The sequence below is a fragment of the Myotis nattereri genome (assembly GCF_964212035.1).
Source record: "Myotis nattereri genome assembly, chromosome: 16".
In the NCBI taxonomy this organism is placed as follows: domain Eukaryota; kingdom Metazoa; phylum Chordata; class Mammalia; order Chiroptera; family Vespertilionidae; genus Myotis; species Myotis nattereri.
Genome location: NC_138091.1, coordinates 48,338,751 through 48,347,070, shown reverse-complemented (window position 1 = coordinate 48,347,070; position 8,320 = coordinate 48,338,751).

The following is an 8,320-nucleotide window of genomic DNA, read 5'->3' as shown; positions in this document are numbered from 1 at the left end:
TGCTCCCTGCAGGCCGCCTCGCCGCCGCCGGCCCGCGCCCCCCGCTCCCTGCCGCGCCCCGGGCCCCGGGCCAGCCAGCCGCCCGGCCGCCCCTCTCCCGCCCCGCCACCCCGCCACCCCCGTCCCGCTCGGACTCGCCCTCCCCACGCCACGGCAGGAGTGGTACTTGGTGACATTTTTCGAAAAAGATGTCGTTTAAAGAATAGCCTTCGCTCGTTGAAAGAATGGGAGGCTTGGGGGTTTGCATTGTGGGGATAGAGAAGGGAGTATCGACGAGCCTGCCCCTTATAAGAAGGGAGAGAGATTAAATATGCCAAACCCTGGGGGGTTCGAGTTTGCTTCTGGGTTCGGGTCCTCTGCCGGCAACTCACTGTGACCTTGAGCAGTCACCCCCGCTCTGGGAAGCTGGGGGGGCGGGGGGGGGGCGAGCTTCCTCGACCTGAAAAGGCGAGGGTCGGGCAGGGGAACCCTGAGGTCCTTTTCACGTCAATCATCCTGCTTTTAATCCTTCTGGAGGTGTATTTGCCGTTACCTCCCTTCCTCTCTAATTTCTAAGATCCATTGCCTCTCCTTTCAAATGTCGCCCTCTTCCTATATGTGCAGGCTTTCTCCTCACGGTCACCAGCCATTTCCTCCACCATCTGGCCCCCTAGCTGAGCTGAGGAGGGGGCAAGACTTGCCCTACCCCCTCCACTCTCAGCTTCACAGAGGTGGTATTTCCTCCCGCATTTGCCCCCACCAAAACCCCGATGGTACAGGGGCCAGTCTCAGGAGGCGGGCAGGCTGCAAAAAAATGGATTTCCTTCCCGGCGGGAGAGGTCTCCACCAGCTAGCCCCACCACTCATGCACACACACACACACACACACACACACACACCTGCATTCATGGACATAACACCAACCCGGTGACGCCAGAGCCCCTTTCATCTCGGGATCTCCCAGCGCCGGGCAGAGCTCTAATTACTCCAGCACCCCCCCTGGCCCCGCCGGCTCCCTGCTGTCATTAGCCCAGTTTTACCAGCGGGGGCCACAGCCTTCCCACGGCTTTCAGGGCGGGGCACTGTCCCTGAGGTCTGCTCTTGGAGGGTGTGTGTGTGTGTTAAGGAGGTCTGTTCGACTAATCGCTCGGTTTACACTGGGAAAAAAAAATCACTTGCTAAGTGTGGGGTTCTGGCCAACAGCCTATCCGAGTTGGGCCGCCCTGACTCATCTTAGTCCCAGCCACCTGCATCTTCAGTTCTGTTGCAGCCCCTTCTCTTCCAGGGGGCAGTGGGGTTTGCAAAGCATGGGAGGGAGAAGGGTGCCTCTCTGGGGACCACCCTGGAATCGTGAGGAGTGAGAAGGGCGCCTGGGATGCATCCCACGGGCTGCAGCGTGGAGAGGCGGTGATGAGGGTCTGCAGCGGGGGAGGTAGGCTGCAGTGTGCGGTAGCCGCAGCTGCAGTGGGGAATCGGGGCTGCAGTGTGCAGCGTCAGCATGCAGTAAGTGAACCTGTGGGTTTGGCCTGGGCTCGCAGTGGACATGCAACAGCTGCAGGGTGGAGCAGGAGGCTGCACCGTCCGGTCAGAGCAGTGTGCCTGCAGAGCAGAGCAGCAAGGTGCACTGAGGGTGGCTGTTGGACATTTATGCCACCTCCTCGATGATCAGGTTTGGCTGAAACCCTTCGGTGTGCAGTGTGCAGGGGGCAGGCTCTACCCTGTATGGAAGTAAGTCTGTTGGGATAGGTCTGCCCAAGGAGTTGGGAGAGAGTCCCAAAGTATGGGATCGATTTATGAGATGAGCTACATTTATACTCTGCACCAACCAGGCAGAACCAGGAGGCAGTGGAGAGGTCTAGCAGAGATTTGGATCAGGTGAGGACGACAGAATCAAGAGGGGGAAGATAAAAGAAAATTGCTATGGTTTTGTCTCCCCTCCCTTCTGGCTTCCCCCACCACACTCTCTATGACAAAAGGCCTTAAAGATATTGAGCGAGATAGACTTTTAGAAATTCTAGACCCAGAGCCATAGAAAATGAAATGAAGAAGAAAAAAAAAGTTTAAAAATATGAACAATAAAGTGGCAGTAAATACATAGCTATCGATAATTGAATCTAAAAATCAAATGAACAAGAAATCTAATGAACAAATTAAACTGGCGAATGAAATAGAATCAGAGGCATGGAAACATGGAACAGACCGATGAATCTCAGAGGGAAGGGGGGTGGGGGGTGGGAAGAGATTAACCAAAGATCTTATGTGTGGGCACAGACAGTAGGGTAGTGAAGGGCTGTCTGGGGCAGGGTGGGAACCGGGTGGAGGGAGGGAATGGGGGGGGGAAGGGGGGACATCTGTAATACTCTCAACAATAAAGATTTTTTTTTTTTTTCATCATGGAGGGCGTTTTCTTTTTTTTTTTTTATATATATTTTATTGATTTTTTTACAGAGAGGAAGGGAGAGAGATAGAGAGCTAGAAACATCAATGAGAGAGAAACATCGATCCGCTGCCTCCTGCACATCTCCTACTGGGGATGTGCCCGCAACCCAGGTACATGCCCTTGACCGGAATCGAACCTGGGACCCCTCAGTCCGCAGGCCGACGCTCTATCCACTGAGCCAAACCGGTTTCGGCAACAATAAAGATTTAAAAAATAAAATAAAATAAAATAAAATGAAGTGTTTCCTGATCCACTTTTCCCCCCTCAGGGGCAGAGTGGGGCACCTTGAACTCAAAGACAAGAGTCCACCATTCTTATCTTCTCCTTACCTCTCTCCCTCCCCTTGGCTCCCACTATGGACTGCTACCAGACCTGGGCAAGGGCAAAGTGAAGGGCACACTGCCTCCAAAGCAGATGCCAGGATCCAGCCCAGGTTTGGGCTTATAGCCCCTGCCTCTATGTGGTGTCAGCACCCTTTCCACCCCACTCACCCTGCCTACCCCCAACTCTGGAAGCTTCTAGCCCTTCTCAGAGCTGGTTCATCACCAGCTCCTGTTTTCTCTTTGCTATGAAACCCCCACCTGCCTGCCTCTTCCCATCCCCCACTTCTACTCAGGCCTGAGTCTAGCGGGGAGAGCGGGAGGGTGGGGCATAAGTGATGAGGGATAGAGACCCTCCAATGGGATATGCCTGGCAGTCCCTTCGCTCTTAGATTTTGGTTGCCATGGAAGCGGCAGGAACAGCCAGTTCTCTGGGCTCCCGCGGCAGCAGCTCTACCCAGGCTCCTCCCCCTTTTCTTTCTTTCTTCCCTCCCTCTCAGATTGTTGCTAGGACGCACCCCAAGATTTCTTGAGGGTCCTACCCCTAGAAACCAGGGATCCAGATATCTTTCTGAAGAGCTTCCTCCAGAAACCTTGAAGCCAAGACCCCACATAGCATCCTTCATCCCTGCTAGGAAGCCTCGGGCGATTTGGGGGAACAGGGGATAGGCCCTCTACCAGCCTGCCCTGGGATGAACTCTGTGTCTTGGGACTCATCCGTTCCCCTGCCTCACCTCATCTTGACCTCCTGGGCTCTGGGTGATGGCAGCAAGTGATGAGGTGTCCAGCGGAGACCCCTCGACTCTGCAGACACAGCCCAACTTTGGGGGAGTTCTGGGAAAACCACCAGGTAAAAGAACCTAGCCAAAACCGGTTTGGCTCAGTGGATAGAGCATCGGCTTGCGGACTGAAGGGTCCCGGGTTCAATTCCGGTCAAGGGCATGTACCTGGGTTGCGGGCACATCCCCAGTAGGAGATGTGCAGGAGGCAGCTGATCGATGTTTCTCTCTCATCGATGTTTCTAACTCTCTATCTCTCTCCCTTCCTCTCTGTAAAAAATCAATAAAATATATTTAAAAAAAAAAAAAAAGAACCTAAAACCCAGGCGTTTCTTCCCCCTTAGTGGTCTTTCAATCAAGAAAAGATGGAAATAGAGGAAAGAAAGAGGGGACAGTTTATGGGCGTTGGAGATCATGCAGCAGAGATGAGAGACGGGGAAATTAGCAAACAATTGTCCTGCTAAATATAAAGTGGGCACTATCTGCCTTTGTCCTATCAGGAACCCTGGTTATGGGTCACACACAAGGGGATCCGGGAAGGGATTCTGGCTAGGTTGAGCCTTGCTTTTGATAGCTGAGGCAAGTGGAAAAATGCTTACACCTTCTCCAGGTTGTCTTTCAGGGTTCATCCTGCTTTTATTCATTGATTTGACACTTTTTTTTTTTTTTTTGAGAGAGAGAGAGGAAGCGGGAGAGAGATAGAGATAGATAGATGGAGAGGGGGGAAGGAGGGAGGGAGGGAGAGAGAGAGAGAGAGAGATGCGAGAAACATAGATTGATTGCCTCCCATACGCACCCCCACCAGGGATTGAACCCACAACGTGGGTGTGTGCCCTGACTGGGAATCAAACCCACCACCTTTTGGTGTAGGGGATGATGCTCCAACCACTGAGCCATCCACACCAGCCAGGGAAACACTTTTTTTTTTTTAATATATTTTATTGATTTTTTACAGAGAGGAAGGGAGAGAGATAGAGAGTTAGAAACATCAATGAGAGAGAAACATCGATCAGCTGCCTCCTGCACATCTCCTACTGGGGATGTGCCAGCAACCCTGGTACATGCCCTTGACTGGAATCGAACCTGGGACCTTTCAGTCCGCAGGCTGACACTCTATCCACTGAGCCAAACCGGTTTCGGCAACACTTTTTTTTTTAAAGCATGTAATATGTAGCAGGTATCGATCCCCTAAAATTCCCAGCTCCTGGTTTCACTCCCATACAGAAACCCCTCATCCTGCCTTTGCCAGAGGAAAGAGAAGAGGAGGGAGGGGTAGGGGGCAGTCTCCTTTACCATAGAGTTTGGGTCTTACCATATGGCAGCCCTTCCCTTTCAGTGAAAGGCTGGTGTGGAGGCCAAGAGTATAGAGTGGCACCTACAGTGCGGAGAGGGAAGGCCTTCTTCGGGGTGTGAGAGAGGAAACCACTCGGAGGATGGTTCAAATTCTGCCTTTTCCTGTTCTGGTTGGTCTCTCTCTGGCCCTCTGGTAAGGTCAGTGGTAAGACAGAGGCAGAGAAGTGTGGGGGATCCAGGAGCGGTCCTGAGGTGGGCCCACCATGTAGCCCCCCCCTCGTGCTCCCCTCCCCAAGATAGATAAAAAGCAGGCAGTTTGATTCAGGGACTGGTGAGGACAGGACACTGGTTTGGAGCCAGCTGTGTGTGAGTATGTGGGAACGGCTCCCTCTCTTTCCCCATCCACCAGCTGCCACTGAACTCTCCATAGAGGGGGGATCCAAGCAAGCTTCCAAAAGGAGATATTCCATTAGGGGAGGGGACTGACTCAGTTTCCCTCTGTGCCTTATATCCTTACCGAGTATTTCAGTGTCCCTGGTCCTAGACTCTTACCCATGTTCCCTATACTTCTTTCTAACCTAGATCAGGAATGTCCCTGTCCCACTGGGTACCCAAAACCCTGTTCCTCACAACCACTTACCTCACTCCAAGCCCCCACGCTGGCCTAGCTCCTCTTCTGCCACTGCTCCAGTGTTACCATGCCACTCTGCCTGGCTGGCTTCCACCTGCCCCTCTTCTCTCCAGCCAGACCCCTTCCCCGGCCAGCCCAGCCAACGTGATGAAGAGGTTGGGGCTTAGGGCTAAGAGAGCAGAGGTGGGAGCTCAGGCCCTATCAGTGCGGAGGGAGAAGAAACAGACAGCAGAAGAAAATGGAGCAAGAAGGGGTTTTGAGAGGGGCTATGTGAGGGGAGGGTTTCCTTGTACACTCAAAGGGGATGTCAGCATCTCTTCTTTCACATGGTAGAGGTTATCACGGAGTCCTGTCCTTATGGTCAGGCAGCCAGAGAGCTTGTGGGTCCTCGGAAGCTACTGTGGTGTGGGGAGAAGTGATGTATGGGAAGGCCATTTCTGATATTCCCAGACTAGGAGTCAGGACCAAGTAGAGAAGCTGAAGATAGCCCTGGCTCAGAACTAAAGGAGTCCTTATGTTCCTGTGGGAGTCCAACTTGGGGAAACCCTGCCACGCATAGAGAAAGGGCTGCTGGTGAAAGGTGGGGGGTCAGGGAAGGCAGCTGGCCTGACTGCGAAAGCTACCTTGCGATTGTGAAGTGGGAAGGAACACGCCCTCTCGCTCAACCCCGATCTGCCAGGCTTACTGCCACAGGGAGATGGTTTGAGCTTAGAACATTACTATCCTCAGGTCCCAAATAGTCCCCACTGCCGGAAGCCGGTCCATCCTTGCTGCTTGACACAGTGGCTGCAGGAAAGAAACATCTGCACAGCATATGTTTCAAGGGACCGGGTGTATATGGGATACTGTTCTTAATATGTTTGCTAAACTTCTTGGTGCTATGTGTTTTAACCAAGGTCACCTCTCCGAGAAAGGTTGTTTCCCCAAGTAGGGATTTTCCCCTGAAGTTAGGGAGGGAATAAAGCCCCTTAACTAAGTGCCAGGTGGGTAGTTAATCACTTTAACTACAAACAATCACGCTTAAGCTACATAATCTTTACTCTCTAGAATGGAGATAAGAAACGCCCTAACCTTTGGAATAGAGATTGATAGAATTGGAATCAACTGGTATAAATACAGATGTAACAAGACAACAGGACACACAACCTAGAGACAGAACCTAGCGAGAGAACATGGCAAAAGATCCTGGACAGAACCTGGCTACAGAACCTGGCTACAGAACCTGGCTGGAGAACCTACAGAACCTGGCAATAGAACCAGGCAAGAGAACCCAACCAAGCCGATCAACTGAACGCTGCCTCTGTGTCATTCCTTCTTCGCCGACTCCGTCCACACCTTTGGGGACCCCTGGACCTGCTGGGGTTGGATCCCAGCACCCCACTTCCATGTGGACTCGACTCAACACCCACTAGTCCAGTCAGGAGCAGTCACACAGTTGAAAGCTCTTTCCCAGAGGGGCAGTTTGGCTGTGAGGGATGGGACAGGAGCTGCAGGACCCGGGGATGGCTCAAGGTGGGGTTCCTTGGCTGTAGCAACAGGAAAGGAATGAGAGGAGGGCAGCAGGCAGAGGTAGAGTGAGGGGCCTGGGAGAGAAAGGGGTTCCGGGTACGTGAGAGACGACAGACAAACAGGGTTTGAGGCCATCTCAAGTGTGTGTGTGGCTGGGCGGAGTCTGGAGGTTAAGTGTGAGGAGGCTGGGTTCTCCCTCCTTCCTCTTTGGAAGCTTTGGCTACACATATTTGGCAGTTGTTCCCTGATGGTATCACTTGGGCAGGCGCAAAAGGAAGCAGAATGGAGGGTGTGTGTGCAGGTGCATTGGGAGGTAGAAAGGCCATAAGCATCCCTAGCCAGTTTGGCTCAGCAGATAGAGCATCAGCTTGCGGACGGAAGGGCCCCAGGTTCAATGCTGGTCAAGGGCACATGCCTAGGTTATGGGCTCGATCCTCAGTGTGGGGCGTGCGGGAGGCAGCCAATCAATGATTCTCTCTCATCATTGATGTTTCTATCTCTCTCTCCCTTCTCCCTTCCTCTCTGAAATAAATAAAAATATATTTTAAAAAAGTAAAAAGGTGATATTCTTATAAAGAAAAAAAAACAAAGAAGAAGAAAGGCCTAGAGCAGTGTTTCTCAACCCTTCCTAATGCGCCGACCCTTTAACACAGTTCCTCATGTTGTGGTGACCTCCAATTTCATTGTTACAAATTGGACATAATTAAAGCATAGTGGTTAATCACAAAACAATATGTAATTATATATGTGTTTTCCAATGGGGTCGCGACCCACAGGTTGAGAACCGCTGCCTTAGAGGGATGTGATCTGGCCCTCCTCCAGCTGCACTCTCCCCTTCAGAACAGGAGTCCTTGTCCCCCTGTTTAGACTACGCTCCAGATACCCAGGATCCTGTTATTTCTTGTCTTAAGGCCCACACGTTTGCTTCAGAGCCTGAGTGGGCTGCTCCCCCAGACTCACTTTCCTGAGAACGGATTTGCCACTGAAAGGGTGGTCCAAGAATGGCTGTTGGGAAATATGAATGGAGCTTGGACTCACAGACTAGGATACCAAGCTGCTCAGGCTATGAGATGGAGAGCTGAACATAGGAGTGGGGGACATTGGGTTGTTTATTCTGGTCCCTCGTTGTAAACATTTGGGACAAGCTGCTCACAGGACAGAGCCAGGATGAGGCTTGTGTATAGGGAGACTCAGACATTGGAGCCAGGAGTAGGTAGCATTTGCTTTTTGACTTTTCACTGAGGGGGAAAGAAGGGCCAATGCTTGAAGCCATGGACATAATTATCTACAATATGGTTCCCTAGGATAAGCAAGACAGCACATTGTTTTTAATAAACTTAAAATTTTTTTTGGCCCTAGCTGGTTTGGC